We start from the raw sequence: 16,448 nt of genomic DNA, 5'->3' as shown, positions 1-16,448 counted from the left end.
CTTTACTGTTACATTTATTGCTCGCTTTATGTCAAATCAAAGTAAGTTCAGTCCTGCTTCTTATTTAATTTGAAGGTAAAAGGTTTTTGAATGTTGTCTAGTCATTAATATTTCTGGGGAGCCCACAACATGCCATCCACTGTGATGGAGGCTTGGGGGAACAAGCAAATAGATCATTGTCAAGGTACGGAGGAGAGGTGTGTTTACAAGTCTTTTCTAGTTAGAAGATCATTTGTTATTTATTGAAACCATTTTATGATATGTGGTAAACATCTCTCATGTTGAAGCTTTAAGAACTACAATGTTATAGATATGCCTTGGACATTTTATGTCTTCTTTGTAAGGCACAATGCCTTGTTTAGTGTTAATTATGCACTGTTTCTGTGTGTCCTAAATATTTATTGATGTTTTTACAAATAACATGAAAATAAAGTGTTTCAAAATAAAATGTTTGCTTCATTTTCTGAGGGGAAAAAAGAAGTCTACCTTTACTGAATAATTTGATATTTGCATCAATGTTTCTTGACTTTTAGTTTGCTATACAGATAGATTGAACTGTAAGTTATACCTCATTTCATCTGGTGATAGCTTGCACTTTCCTGGGCTCTCCTCGATTCAAGAATTTGCCTTTCCAAACTGTGGGCTGCCACTTGCATGAAAGTCACTGCCGTATATCGCTATTTTTTTTTATAAGGAGCTCCTTGCTGCCTTGCTACTCAAGTTTAGATAGATAGGTAGGTAGATAGACAGACAGATAGATAGATATGTGCTGTCTAGTCAACCCTGAAACATGACAACGTTTTGTACAACAGAATTAAATGTTGTCCAGTCCTATGTTATCCTTACAATTGCCAGCATGTTTGAGCCTACAATAGCAACCAATGCGCCAATACATCTCACTAAGAGTTTCCCTTGTCCTTCACCAAACATGATGTCCTCCTTTAAGCAATTCATTGACCTCTCCTGATGACATGGTCAAAATGAGCTAGTCAAATAATGGTCTCTTTTGATCCATAAGGTTTTCATTGGCTAATTTTTGACAGTAGATTGCTAGGTCTTTCTAGTCTGTCTTAGTCTGAAAACTCTACTGAAATTTACCCACCATGAATGACCCAGTATTTGGAAATACTGGTGACATAGCTTTCAGCATCATAGCAACACACAAGCCACCAGAGTATGACAAATTGACAAAACGGTGGTGGTACTCAAGTTGATCTTAAAAACACGTACATTCTTACAGCTATTTTAACAAGGGCTCTTATTTGTTTTGCTAAAGGATTTTTCAAACACTTATTGACAATTTAATCAAGGTGGCAGAGAAATCGTGGTAACATGGATTTTTCTTCAAAACTCAAATCATTTGTGTCTTCAGTAGAAGCAGGAAAAGTGAGTGGCTGAGTACTTCACTTACAAAAAGGTCTAATTAAGATTTAGGTTCTATTTTCTGACCTTCGTATGTAAGTAACTACTACTGAGTTTAGTGTTATTCTAGTCCTTGTTACCAATTTATCAGGTATAATGGTTTTAAGATTTGACTGCAGGATTTCCCACCCTTCTTAGTGCAATTTTTATGGAAACTGATAGGTTGTTTAGCCTAAGAAAGTCCTCTGAGTAGCTTAGTATCTAATGCTGCCCCAGGTGACAGCCCCACATCCAGCTTCCAAGACAAAAACAAGTGTTTTTATGTCAAGGTAAGAAAGGTTCAACAGACTAAAAGAGACCATACTCCAAACCTAAAGAAGAGGAATGTTTGTGCCTGTGTGGGGTGTGTGCTTGTCTCTGATTCAGAACTTATTCCAGAAATCCTGAGCCCTAGATAAAAGCCTCCACCAGGGGCAAAAGGGTAGGGTTAGCAACCTGAATATTTGAGATCAAGTTCTGGTTTGTCCCAAGTAGCAGGGTAAATAAGGGCAAGTAACAAACAATTTTCGTGAGTGCTTTTTTGCACATAAAAAATAAAAAATAATAATCCCGTCATAACTCTGAGGTTGTTAGTTATGAATGATATAAGAAGAAGGAAAGAAATGTGTGAACCGTGCATAAATGCAGACCATTCTGGGAGCTTCATAAATGCCAGTACTTACTCCATAACCCCAAGTCAGAGTACATTAAAAAATCTTTACAAGTAGGACCCCAAAGCCTCCATAAAGCCACATCTCCACACCTGAGAGCAGTTCTTACCCTCAAACATTGTCTGGGCCTTGCTGCACTTGGCCACTTATCTCTTATCATTGTGGAACATGGAGCATAAAAAGGACGATTGGTTAAAGACTGTTACAGATTGAACTGTATCCCCCCAAAAGATTTATTGATGTCCTAGCTTCTGTACCTGGAATGGGACCTTTTTTGGGGGAAATGAAGTCTTTCTTTGAAGATATTATCAGTTGTCATACCGGAGTAGGATGTGCTCTGGTCTTAATCCCTTCTGAGTGGTGTCTTACAAAAGGAGAGAACAAACACAATGAGAGACACAGTGGAGGAAAACAGGTGCCACGTGACTGCAGAGGTAGATGCACCTATAAACAGCAAAGGAACTCCAAGGATTGCCTGCAGCCCCCAGAGGCTAGGAGAGAGGCACAGGATAGTTCCTCTCTCAAAGCCTGCTGAAGGAATTGATACAGCTGATACACTGATTTGGACTTCTAGCCTCCAGAAGTGTGAGAAAATGTATCTCTGTTCTTTAAAGTCATCCATTTAGGGTGTTTGGTTATGGCAGCCCTGGGAAACTAAGACAAAGACATAGGTTTCAAAGAATCATACTGATTCGGGGGCAAATTACAAAGTTATCATTTGTTGACTGTGTGAAATTGAGCAAGTTTCTTGACTCCATGAAAACTCATTTCCCCTACTATGTTGTTGTTGTTTGGTGCTGTCCAGTCAGTTCCTACTCATAGCTACCGTATGTATGACAGAACAAAACACTGCCTGCTCCTGTGCCATCCTCACAATCATTGCTATGCTTGAGCCCATTATTGGAGCCACTGTGTCAACTCATCTCCTTGAGGGCTTTTTTCTTTTTTGCTGGCCCTCTACTTTACCAAGTGTGATGTCCTTCTCCAGGGACTGGTCCCCCCGATAACATGTCCAAAGTACATGACATAAAGTCTCGCCATCCTCACTTCCAAGGAGCATTCTGGCTGTACTTCTTCCAAGACAGGTTTCTTCATTCTTCTGGAAGTCCATGGTATATTCAATAGCCTTTGCCAACACCATAATCTGAAGGCATCAGTTCTTCAGTTTTCTGTACTCATTGTCCAGATCTTCCTTGCATATGAAAAAAAGGCACTTCAAAATACCACAGCTTGAGTTAGGTGCACCTTAGTCCTCAAAGTGACATCTTTGCTTTTTAACACTTGAAAAAGGTCTTCTGCAGCAGATTTGTCCAATGCAATGCATCATTTGATTTCTTGACTGTTGCTTCCATGGGTGTTGATTGTGGACCCAGATAAAATGAAATCCTTGACAACTTTAATCTTTTCTCCTTTTATCTTGATGTTGCCTATTGATCTAGTTGTGAGGACTTTTGTTTTCTTTATGATGAGATGTAGTCCATACTGCAGGCTGTAGTCATTCTTTGATGTTCATCAGTAAGTGCTTCAAGTCCTCTTCACTTTCAGGAAGCAAGGTTGTGTCATCTGCATATCGCGGGTTGTTAATGAGTCTTCCTCTAATCCTAATGCCATGTTCTTCATATAGTGCAGTGGCTCAAATTATTTGCTCAGCATACAGATTGAATAAGTATGATGAAAGGAAACAACCCTGACATACACTTCCTCATTTTAAGCTATGCAGTATCCCCTTGTTCTGTTTGAATGACTGCTTCTTAGTCTATGTACAGGTTCCACATGAGCACAATTAAGTGTTCTGGAATTCTCATTCTTTGCAATATTATTCTTAATTTGTTATTATCCACACAATTGAATGTCTTTGCCTAGTCAATAAAATACAGGTCAACATCTTTCTGGTATTCTCTGCTTTCAGCTAGGATCCCTCTGACATCAGCAGTGATATCCCTCATTCCAAGTCCTCTTCTGAATCTGGGTTGAATTTCTGGCAGTTCCCTGCTGATGTACTGCTTCAACCGTTTTTGGATTATCTTCAGCACATCATACTTGTGTGTGATATTAATGATATTGTTTGATAATTTTCGTATTCTGTTGAATCACCTTTCTTTGGAATGGGCAGAAATATGGATTTCTTCCAGTCAAATAGGTAGCTGTTTTCCAAATTTCTTGGCAAAGATAAGTGAGTGTTTCCAGAGTTGCATTCATTTTTTGAAACATCTCAATTGGTATTCTGTCAATTTCTGGAGCGTTGTTTTTCCCCAATGTCTTTAGTGCACTTTTTCCTTAAATACTATCGGCTCCTAATCATATGCCACCTCCTGAAATGGTTGAACATCGACCAATTCTTTTTGGTACAGTGACTCTCTGTTTTCCTTCCATCTTCCATTGATGCCTCCTCTGTTGTTCAGTACTATAGAATGAGGATAATAATAGAATATGCCTTCAGCAATTGTTACAAGAATTAAGTATGATTATGCAGATAACATAATTAGCATGGCACCTGGGAACTATCGATGACTCCAGAAATCTGTATCTCGCCACTGGTCTTCAGGTCAACTCCAAGGATATCGTCTCAGAAGTAGATCAAGTGGATGCATATAGTGTAGCTTTCATACCAAATTGCCTCAAGATTTCAGAAATGAAAAGCAGGGGGCACAGTGGTTAAGAGCTCAGGTGCTAGCCAAAAGGCCAGCAGTTCAAATCCACCAGCCACTCCTTAGAAACCCTGTGGAGCAGTTCTACTCTGTCTCATAGGGTCACTATGAGTTGGAATCACTTGACTCAATGGTAATGGGTTGGGTCTTTTTTTAATTGTGAGTAATAAGGCAGGAAGTGAGATACAGGGTATGTGAAGTGTGGTCATTGGGTGAAGACAGTAGGAAAAGAATATTTTGTGACACATTATAACTTTGAGAGGTCATCACAGGAAGTAGTAATAACAACAGTGACTGAGATCTCCTGTGCAATATTACCAAAGGAGCCAGAGAAGAAAAGGGGGAAAGATGACTGACTGTACTCTGTCATTGTGAGCCTTTCTTTGCTAGTTCTCCTTGGATATCTTTTCAAGACTTCCCAAAATAATTGGAGGAACATTGGGAGACAGTGGAAGTGGCAAATCTGTAGTAGCACAGTAGGGGCAATCTAGAAAAACCAGCAATACAGTTTTTCTTTTCTTTGACTACCCAAAGAAGTAATAAAGAAAGGGATTATCCTATATTCACCATGTACCCTCCACTAACCACTGAGCTCACAGTTGCAATGGGCAATGTTCATACATGCTGACAGTTTCCCAACTCAAGTTCCCCTTTTTTCCTTCTGTGTCTGAGGGCTTTATCCATCTGGGGGTGACGTGTAGGGCCTGGCAGAGAGAGTTTGCTCAATTTACAGGCAGGACGGCCTGGGATTTAAAGCCCTCAGGGATAACCCTCAGCAAGAGGTAGGAGTTAGTGGATGTATAGCCTATTTTCCCAGTCTTTTGGCTAGGTCATTCTAGAAGTTCATATATATATATACACACACACATATATTCTACTTTTCTCCTCATTGTATTCATAATGTCCCAATTTTCTTTTAAACCTTCAAACATATTTATAATAAACCAAAAAGCCAAACCCATTGTCACTGAGTCAATTCTGACTCATAGAGATCCTATAGAACAGAGTAGAACTTCCCCATAGAGTTTCCAAGGAGCATCTGGTGGATTCGAATTGCTGACGTTTTGGTTAGCAGTCATAGCTCTTAACCATTATACCACCAAGGTTTCCATAGTGTAATAGCTCTTTTAAAAGCTCTGGTCTGGGTCTATTTCTATTGACTAATTTTTTTCCTGGTAATAGGTTATGTCTTTCTACTTCTTGGTATGTATAGTTATCATTATTATTATTATTTGAATGCAGAAAATTTTAAAAGTTATGTTGTTGAGTGTCAAGATTTTGTTGTCAAGCACAGGGAGGCGGAGCCAAGATGGCAGAGTAGTCAGATGCTTCCAGTGGTCCCCCTTACAACAAAGACCCCAAAACACAAGTGACAATCTAGGAGTTCTGATGATGTAGTGGTTAAGAGTTACAGCTGCTAACCAAAAGTTCGGCAGTTTGAAACCACCACGCATTCCTTGGAAATTCTATGGAGCAGTTCTATGCTGCTGTATAGGGTCGCTATGAGTCAGAATCGACTTGATGGCAACAGGTTTAGTTTCTTTGTTTTTTTTTTAGGAGCCCTGAACATTAAAGGCGAAGTTGAAGAATCAGGCTGAGTGGCAGGGGGAGGAGGAGATGGTTCAGAAGCAGCAAGGAGTTGCCAGACCTGACCTGTTGGGAACCGGCACTCTGCAGGCCAGATCAGGTGATGAGTGCAGTGATGTGAACAGTGGCATTCCGGACATATTTTCCACATCAGGAGAGACCAAACAATGGAGAGTCTGCTCAACCCCCAGAACCAGCCAGAAGCAGCCCTCAATTGGCAAAAGATAAGTATATGTGTCTAATCTACTGTGCAGACCAAAAACACCCCATTTGGGAAGAACCTCTCTCTCCCTGCTCTGCATCAGGTCCCAGGCTGGCTCCCATGATTGCTGATTGCCTCTTCCCCTGGTCTGGAAGTAGGGCTGTCATGTGCCCTGAGCCATTTTCCTGGCCTGGGAGAGGGAACAAATTAACAAACAGAAAAAAATAATCTGCCAGCTTCCCTAAGCCAGGAACTCAGGGCAGGTATAGCTCCTCTGCCTAGGCACAGGCATGAGGGGTCCATGGATTTGAATGCCTTTCCTGCCTGCATAGACCTGTGTGGGCTCGATTCAACAGCGAGGCACTCATTATCACAGTACGACATGGTATATACCTGATGCCTAACTTCACTGTATCAGCTATACGGTGGAGTGGCAGGGTTGTGACATTTGACACTGCTCTGCCCATTAAGCAGGGGCCTCATCTACTGATGTCAGGGGCCTGAGGACTAAGGGCTTCATCCATGACACCTAACCACCCAGAGTCCAAGAATAAATGGTGCCTCCAGGTTCTTATGGCCAACAGCATTTGGTGCCCATAGCTGGGCTGCAAAACCCACCCACCTATGCACTCTAGAGAACAGGACACGCTTTCCTCCCAGACACTCAGGGGCAGCCGTCAGGCCCCTGCCTTGCTCAGTGCATGACCCCCTACTACAGCCAGATACCTGTGCCTACTCCAATCAACCCTGCCCGTCTAGGACTGTAGACAAGTGCCTGCACCACACACTTGGTGACTGACTACCTGAACACCTGAGTTGAATCCATACAAGAAAATTAAACAGGCTCCTGGGCTCACATACCTAGTAACAAATCTAACCACCTGGTAATAGGATGTTAGAGCTTCAAAGGTGCCAATAATCAAACTAGCTCACACAAGCAGCCTATTTGGACTTATCAAAACAAACCAGAAAAGAAGCTAGGGCATAGTAAGCAAACAAAATAAATGAATAAAATAACTTATTGATGGCTCGGACAAAACAGTCAATATCAAATCACATAAAAAGGCAGACCATTATGGCTTCGGTAAGCTCCAAAAAAAAAAAAAAGGGATCAAGAAATCTTCTAGAGGAAGATAACTTCCTAGAATTACTGGAGGTGGAATACAAAAGATTAATATACAGAACTCTTCAATAAATCAGGAAGGAGACCAGGCAAAGTGCAGAACGAGTCAAAAAACACACAGACAAAGCAACAGAGGAACTTAAGAAGATTATAGAAGGACATAATGACAAATTTAACAGGCTGCAAGAATCCGTAGACAGACAGCAAACAGGAATCCAGAATATTAATAATAAAATTTCAGAATTAGACAACTCGATAGAAAGTCATAGGAGTAGAACTGAGGCAATGGAAGTCAGAATTAGTGACATAGACGATAAAGCACTTGACACCAAGATATTTGAGGAAAAATCAGACAAGTTAAAAAAAACACAAGATCCATCTATACACTGCCTACAAAAGACACACCTTAGATTTAAAGACACAAACAAACTAAAACTCAAAGAGTAGAAAAAAATATATCAAGCAAACAACAATCAAAAAAGAGGAGGAGTTGTGATATTAATTTCTGACAAAATAGACTTTAAAATAAATCCACCACAAAGGATAAAGAAGGACACTATATAAAGATTAAAGGGTCAATACACCAGGAAGAAATAATTATAATAAATATTTACACACTCAGTGACAGGGCTCCAAATATATAAAATAAACTCTAATGGCATTGAAGAGAGAGATACACAGCTCCCAAATAATAGTAGGAGACTAAAATACACTACTTTCAGTGAAGAACAGAACATCCAGAAAAAAGCTCAATAAAGACACAGAAGATCTAAATGCCACAATCAACCAATTGATCTCATAGACATATACAGAACACTCGACCCAAAAGCAGCCAAGTATACTCTCTTTTCCAATGCACATGGAACATTCTCCAGAAGAGACAATATATTAGGCCATAAAGCAAGCCTTAACAGAATCCAAAGCATCAAAATATTACAAAGCATCTTTTCTGACCATAAAGCCATAAAACTAGAAATGAATAACAGAAAAAGCAAGGAAAAATAATCAAACCCATGGAAACTGAACAACACCTTGCTCAAAAATTACTGGGTTATAGAAGAAATTAAGGAAGGAATAAAGAAATTTAGAGAATCAAATGAGATGAAAACACATCCTGCCAGAACCTTTGGGACACAGCAAAAGCAGTGCTCAGAGGTCAGCTTATGGTAAGAAACGCACACATCCAAAAAGAAGAAAGGGCCAAAATCAAAACATTAACCCTACAACTTGAACAAATAGAAAGACAGTAGCAAAAGAAGTCCTCGGGTACCAGAAGAAAGCAAATAACAAAAATTAGGGCAGAATTAAGTAAAATAGAGAATAGAAAAACAATTGAAGGAGTTAACAAGACCCAAATCTGGCTCTTTGAAAAGATAAACAAAATCAATAAGCCATTAGCCTAACTGACAAAAGAAAAACAGTACAGGAAGCAAATAAACTGCATAAGAAATGGGATGGGCAAATAAACTGAATAAGAAATGAGACCCAATTGAAATTAAAAGAATCATAAAAAAATACTGTGAAAATTGTACTCCAACAAATTTGAAAACCTACAGGAAATGGGCAAATTTCTAGAAACACACTACCTACCTAAACTAATATAAACAGAGGTAGAACTAAATAAACCTATAACAAAAGAAGAGGTTGAAAAGGTAATTTAAAAACTCCCAATACAAAAAAGTCCAGGCCCTGAAGGTTTCATTGGAGAATTCTACCACACATTCAGAGAACAGTTAACACCACTACTACTGAGGGTATTTCAGAGCTTTGAAAATGAAGGAATACTCTTAAACTCGTTCTACGAAGCCAGCATAACCCTGATACCAAAACCAGGTAAAGACACCACAAAAAAAGAAAATTACAGACCAATATCCCTCATGAACATAGATGTAAAAATCATCAACAAAATTCTAGCCAACAGAATTCAACAACAATTCAAAAAAATAATTCACTATGACCAAGTGGGATTCAAATCAGGTATGCAGGGATGGTTCAACATTGGAAAAACAATCAGAGTAATCCATCACATAAATAAAACAAGAGACAAGAATCACATGATCTTAGGAATTGATGCAGAAAAGGCATTTGACAAAGTTCAACACCCATTCATGACAAAAACTCTCAGCAAAATAGGAATGGAAGGAAAATTCCTCAACATAATAAAGAGCACTTACACAAAGCCAACAGCTGACACCATCCTAAAACGAGAGAGTCTGAAAGCATCCCCCTTGAGATCAGGAACCAGAGAAGTATGCCCTTTATCACCACTCTTATTCAACATTGTGCTGGAGGCCCTAGCCAGAGCAATTAGGCTAGAAAAAGAAATAAAGGGCACCCAGATTGGTAAGGAAGAAGTAAAAGTATCTCTACTTGCAGATGATATGATTTTACACACAGAAAACTGGAAAAAATCTACAAGAAAAATACTGGAACTAATAGAAGATTTCAGCAAACTATCAGGATACGTGATAAACATACAAAAATCCATTGGATTCCTCTACACCAACAAAGAGAACTTCAAAGAGGAAATCACCAAATCAATGCCATTTACAATAGCCCCCAAGAGGATAAAATACTTAGGAATAAATCTAACAAGAGATGTAAAAGACTTATACAAAGAAAACTACAAGACTCTACTGTAAGAAACCAAAAGAGACCTACACAAGTGGAAAAACATACCTTGCTCATGGATAGGAAGACTCAACATTATAAAAATGTCATTTCTACCCAAAGTGATCTACAGATACAATGCAATTCAGATCCAAATTCCAAAGGCATTTTTTAATGAGTTGGAGAAACAAATCATCAACTTCATATGGAAAGGGAAGAGGCCCCGGGTGAGTAAAGCATTACTGAAAAAGAGGAACAAAGTGGGAGGCCTCACACTACCTGATTTTAGAAGCTGTTATACCACCACAGTAGTCAAAACAGCCTGGTACTGACTGGTACAACAACAGACACTTAGACTAATGGAATAGAATTGAGAATCCAGATGTAAATTCATCCACCTATGTGCAACTGACATTTGACAAGGACCCAAAGTCCGTTAACTGGGGACAATACAGTCTCTTTAACAAATGACGCTGGCAAAACTGGATATCCATCTATAAAAAAATGAAATAAGGCCCATACCTCACACCATGCACAAAAACTAACTCAAATGTATCAAAGACCTAAATATAAAATCTGAAGCTGTAAAGATCATGGAAGAAAAAATAGGGGCAATGCTAGGAGCCCCAATATGTGGCACAAACAGAATACAAAACATTACTAACAATGCACAAACACCAGAAGAGAAACTAGACAACTGAGAGCTCCTAAAAATCAAATACTTATGCTCTTCAAAAGACTTCATCAAAAGAGTAAAAAGACAACCTACAGACTGGGAAAAAATTTTTGGCTATGACAAATTCTATCAGTGTCTAATCTCTAAAATCTACAAGATACTACAAAACCTCAACAACAAAAAGACAAATAACCCAATTAAAACGTGGGCAAAGGAAATGAACAGACACCTCACTGAAGAGGACATTCAGGTGGCTACCAAATACGTGAGCAAATGCTCACAATCATCAACCATTAGAGAAATGCAAGTCAAAACTAAAATGAGGTACTATCTCACCCCAATAAGGCTGGCACTAATCCAAAAAACACAAAATAATAAATGTGGAGAGACTGGAACACTTATACACTGCTGATGAGAATGTAAAATGGTACAACCACTTTGAAAATCGATTTGGCTCTTCCTTAAAAAGCTAGAAATAGAACTCATACAATCCAACAATCCCATTCCTTGGAATATACCCTAGAGAAATAAGAGATATATGCACACCCATGTTCATTGCAGCACTGTTTACAACAGCAAAAAGAGGGAAACAACCTAGATGCCCATCAACGGATGAATGGATAAACAAATTATGATATATTCATACAATGGAATACCAACAGCATTAAAGAACAAAGGTGAATCTGCGAAACATAACATGGATGAATCTGGAAGGCATTATGCTGAGTGAAATTAGTCAGTCACAAAAGGACAAATATTGTATAAGACCACTATATAAGAACTCAAGAAAAGGTTTAAATATGGAAGAAAACATCCTTTGATGGTTACGAAGGTGGGGAGGGAGGGAGAGAGGTATTCACTAGCTAGAGAGTAGACAAGAATCATCTTAGGTGATGGGAAGGACAACACACAATACAGGGATATAAGCACAACTGGTAAACCAAAAGCTAAGAAGTTTCCTAAATACAACTAAACACTTCAAGGGACAGAGTAGCAGGGACGGGGTTCTGGGGACTATGGTTTCAGGGGACATCTAGTTTGATTGGCATAACAAAGTTTATTAAGAAAATGTTCCACATCCCACTTTGGTGAGTGGCGTTTGGGGTCTTAAAATCCAGTGAGCAGACATCTAAAGGTATCATCCCACCTGGAGCAAAGGAAAATGAAGAACCCCATACACACAAGGTAAATATCAGCCCAAGAGACAGAAAGGGCCACATAAGCCCGAGACTCCATCAACCTGAGACAAGAAGAACTAGATGGTGCCCAGCTAACACCAATGACCGCCCAGACAGGGAACAAAACAGACAGTCCCTGATGGAGCAGGAGAAAAGTGGGATGCAGAACTCAAATTTTAGTAAAAAGACCAGACTTAATGGTCTGACTTAGACTGGAGAGACCCTGGAAGACATGGCCCCTGGACTTTGTTAGGCCCAAACTGAAACCATTCCCGAAGCCAACTCTTCAGACAAAGATTAGACTGGACTATAAGAAATAAAATGATACTTGTGAAGAGAGTGCTTCTTAACTCAAGTAGATACATGAGACTAATGGGCAGCTCCTGTCCGGAGGAGAGATGAGAAGACAAAAAGGGACAGGAGCTCTTTGAATGAACATGGGAAATTAACGGTGGAAAGAAGTGCTGTCACATTATAGGGAGAGCAACTAGGGTCACAAAACAATGTGTATATAAATTTTTGTATGAGAAACTAACTTGAACTGTAAACTGTCACTTAAAGCACAATAAAAAAATACAAAAAAAGAAGATTTTGTTGTCTTACTTCTTTAGATAGTATTGGGTCTTGCTTGTCCTGGCAGACAGTTAAGGAAAGATCACCTTCATCTTTTTGAGACTTGTTTTTAAGCTTCGTTAGGGTGGTCTGGAGAGTATCTTTTACTCTAGGGCTTGTTTCAGTGTACAGATAAGTTGGGACCCTTCTGGGTCTCTACTGAATTGGCTGAGTGATGGTGACCAAAAGTTCTCTCCATTCTAAATGGCCAGAGCTCAACTCTCTCCCCATTGGTGTGAAGTCAGCTTACAGCTCCCTAGTCTTTCTTTGCCTGACCTTATGAGTTTCACCCTAGCTTGTGTGGCTTTCTATTCATCAAAGAGACCCAGTGGGACCTCCATCAGATTTATGCAGCTCATTTTATCTTTACAGATCTCTCCTTTTTTGCAGCTCTAAGCCAGAACTCTCAGCCACCTCAGTTTCCTTGAATTTCAATCAGTGTCTCCCTCAACTCAGTGAGACCGCTGTGCTCTGCTTGCAATCTCCCTTTCTGTACAATGGTCCTGAGTTGTCCTCAGCATAAAAGCCAAGGGATCATGGAGCTGACATCAGCTGTTTTCTTTTCCCAGGGATCAGATTTCTTTGCTACTTGTCATTCAATGTCTGAAAACAGTTGTTTCATGTGTTTTGTTTAGTTTTCTAGTTGTTTATGGTGGGAAGTTAGGACTATTTCTTTTTACCCAACATGGCTGAAAATGGACGTGTTGGTGGAACAATTCTGAGGCACATTTTGCAAGGTTTTTCAGAAGCCACATAGCAGGATTAAGCTCCATTTGCCAACAGTGGTACCTCACTCACTGCTCATTATTGGCTTTTCTCTCCGTCCTATTCTACATTTCCCACGCCCTAACTTGTGCTTCCTATTACCACCTCCCAGGTAAACTACTGCACACAAGTCTTTGTCTTAGAGTCTGCTTTTCAAGGAACATAAATTTGGACACTTGGGTTTCCCACAAATTTAAGCTTGAGGCAAAGACTTACGTACTTCTGTTTTATTAAGGAGTATGATTCCTGGAAACCCTGGTGGCGTAGTGGTTAAGAGCTATGGCTGCTAACCAACAGATCGGCAGTTCAAATCCACCAACCGCTCCTTTGAAACTCTATGGGGCAGTTCTACTCTGTCCTATAGGGTCACTATGAGTCAGAATCGACTCGAGGGCAATGGGTTCGGTTGGGTATGATCCCAGAGAAGCAGGAGGGAGAAAAATGAGAAGTGAGGGAGGGAAAATGAGAAAGCTAATAGGACAGTGCATTACTGAACTGGGCGTCATGAAGTAAAAGTGAATTTTTTATCTCTGAAGGGGCCATTCATTGTGAGTGTTTGCTTTCTTAGTCTGAAGAAGCTATGAAACCAATACAAACCAAGAAAATGCAGTTGCTGGACTTACTATTAAAAAAAAGTCACAAATTACCCAGCCAGAAGGGTTTCTTATTTTTCTTCGTTGGCTGTACTTGAAGTCAGAGCCTGGAGGTTATACTCATAAGGCTCTAAAGTGGGGGGAAGAAAAGAGTACCAAACGCATACCCAGGATCTTATCTTCACCCGTGAAGAGGATGGTATTCCTACTGACATTTTGTCCTCCACACTAAGTGTGATAAGAATGTTCTTTTCCTAGCTAGAGATAATTGGAATTGCTCCTTTTGTTTACAACAACCTTCTGAAGAGGAAACCAGATAGTTTGGAGGGAAGTAAACAAATCAAATTCTAAAACCAGGTGCTGATCTCTTGGCAGTCAGGCAGGAGTTTGGTTCAAGACTGTAGTGATTACAAAAACCTGTCCCCTCAGTTTATAGATGGAACTGTGGAGACTCAGACAGCACAAAAGACTTACCCAACATCACAGAACTATTTCATTACATAATATACTACAACTCAGGCTTCTGATTTTATTTAGCACAGTTATGCTCTGCATAATGGCTATTCAGGCAATGTCTGGCCACATATTAGTCCATGGTCCCCTAAAGTTATAATAAACCAAAAAAAAAAAAAAAAACCACTAAGTCTTTTGTGGCCAAGTAGATTCCAACTAATAGCAACCTATAGGACGAAGTAGAATTGCCCCATAGGATTTCCAAGACAGCAGCTGGTGGATTTGAACTGCTGACCTTCTGGTTAGCAGCCAAGCTCTTAACCACTGCACCACTAGGGCTCCAAGGTTATAATAGAGTTCAGAAATCCTGACAGAAGAAATGGGACATAGCGGATTTAGGCATATCGTGCTCTACAATCATTATTATCCTCAAAAACAAAGAAAAAATTCTCCAAGCTATTAAAGGATCAGCTCTACTGAAGCTACAAGGCTAACAAAAATGAGAGAGGGATTTGTATTAGATATGGACAAATTGCTATTTATGTGAATGGGGACCAAACACAAAAGTAAAGCCTTCTCAGTGTGTTGACGATCACTGCTAAGACACAAAGCTTGTTCCAGATGCTTAAAGAAAAGCAGGACCAGAATACGATATTGAGTTTATTGCTAGCCTGGGTGGTCCAAGTGCTTCATACAACAATTTTCGCTGCATAATGTGAAAGTAAATGGTGAGTATGCAAGAGCTGATGTGAAGGCAGCAGAAGAATTTTTTGAAACCTTAGATAAACTAATGGTAGAGGGAGGTTTTTTGCCCCAGCAAATATTTAGTATGAAAAAAAACCTCCTAATTCTGAAGTGAATACCTGAAAGGACCTTCGAACATAATATGGTGTTTGCACAATGTCCAAATCACATGATATCCTGTATCACAGAACGTATTGTGGATGTTAAGTGACGAATGACTGTAAAGGGCTATTTTCACTAAACAAGATAATTCTCATGACTGTCAAAGAAGAATATTAGCTTGAATCTTGGCTCTAGGATTGGCTTTCTAAAATGTGTAGAATCAGTCTCAGGGCACTAATTAATAACTATTAAACCATTCACATCATTAGCCAATACAAGGAAATATGGTGACTATTGTGGCCAGTTTGATGTAAAAAGTGGTTTCAGCCACTTTGTATGACTTATTAAGTTATTCTGTCGGTTATCTGTTGTTAAATAACAAACCTTGCCAAAATATACAAAAAAAAAGAAAACCCATTGCCATTGAGTCGATTCCAACTCATAGTGACCCTGTAGGACAGAGCAAAACTTCCCCATGGAGTTTCCAAGAAGCAGCTGGTGGATTTGAACTGCTGACCTTTTGGTTAGCAGCCTGAGTTCTTAACCACCGTGCCACCACAGTTCCTCCCAAAACACAGTGGCTTAAAAGAACACGCATATTATTCTGGTTTATAACCACATTATTCTGGATCACCTATTATAATAGGTTGTCAGTTTGGGGTAGGTGATTCAGAGCAACTTGGCCTGGGCTCAGCTGGTTGGCTCTTCTGATGGTCTCTCCTTGGATCCCCTCATGTGGCTACAGGCATTTGATGACTCCAGTAGGGCTGCCTCACTCACGTATGTCATGGTTGGTGCTAGTTGTTGGCTGGGCCTCACATGTGTAGCAGATGAGCTCGTGTTTCTTCATATGGTGACAGAAGAGTCCAAGAAGGCAGGAGTGGAAAGTCCTAGGCGTCTTGCTTTCTTGACCTAGAACATCCATAACATTACTTCTACCACATTCTACTGGCCAGTACAAGTTATACATATATATTCAGCACAGATTCAAGGAGTTTGGGAAATAGGTTCCACCTACTGATGGGGTGACCTGCTAAGAATTTGCAGCTATTATTAATCTTTCACATTATTTAATCTTTCTCA

The 16,448-nt window shown here is 39.7% G+C and overlaps 1 long non-coding RNA gene across 1 annotated transcript in view; it reads right to left on the bottom strand.

Moving 5' to 3' along the window:
* Window positions 1-8,209: 8,209 nt before the first annotated feature.
* The window catches only part of LOC126077079 (uncharacterized), a 128,753-nt gene continuing 120,514 nt past the window's right edge, over window positions 8,210-16,448 (bottom strand). The window contains exon 3 of the long non-coding RNA XR_007517655.1: window positions 8,210-16,277. This is a non-coding gene — a long non-coding RNA (uncharacterized LOC126077079). The remainder of the gene's footprint in view (window positions 16,278-16,448) is intronic.

The sequence above is a fragment of the Elephas maximus genome, chromosome 5 (genome assembly GCF_024166365.1).
Source record: "Elephas maximus indicus isolate mEleMax1 chromosome 5, mEleMax1 primary haplotype, whole genome shotgun sequence".
Taxonomy (NCBI): Eukaryota; Metazoa; Chordata; class Mammalia; order Proboscidea; family Elephantidae; genus Elephas; species Elephas maximus.
Note: the sequence above shows the minus strand (reverse complement) of the source record. Positions and strands in the feature narration are given on the sequence as shown.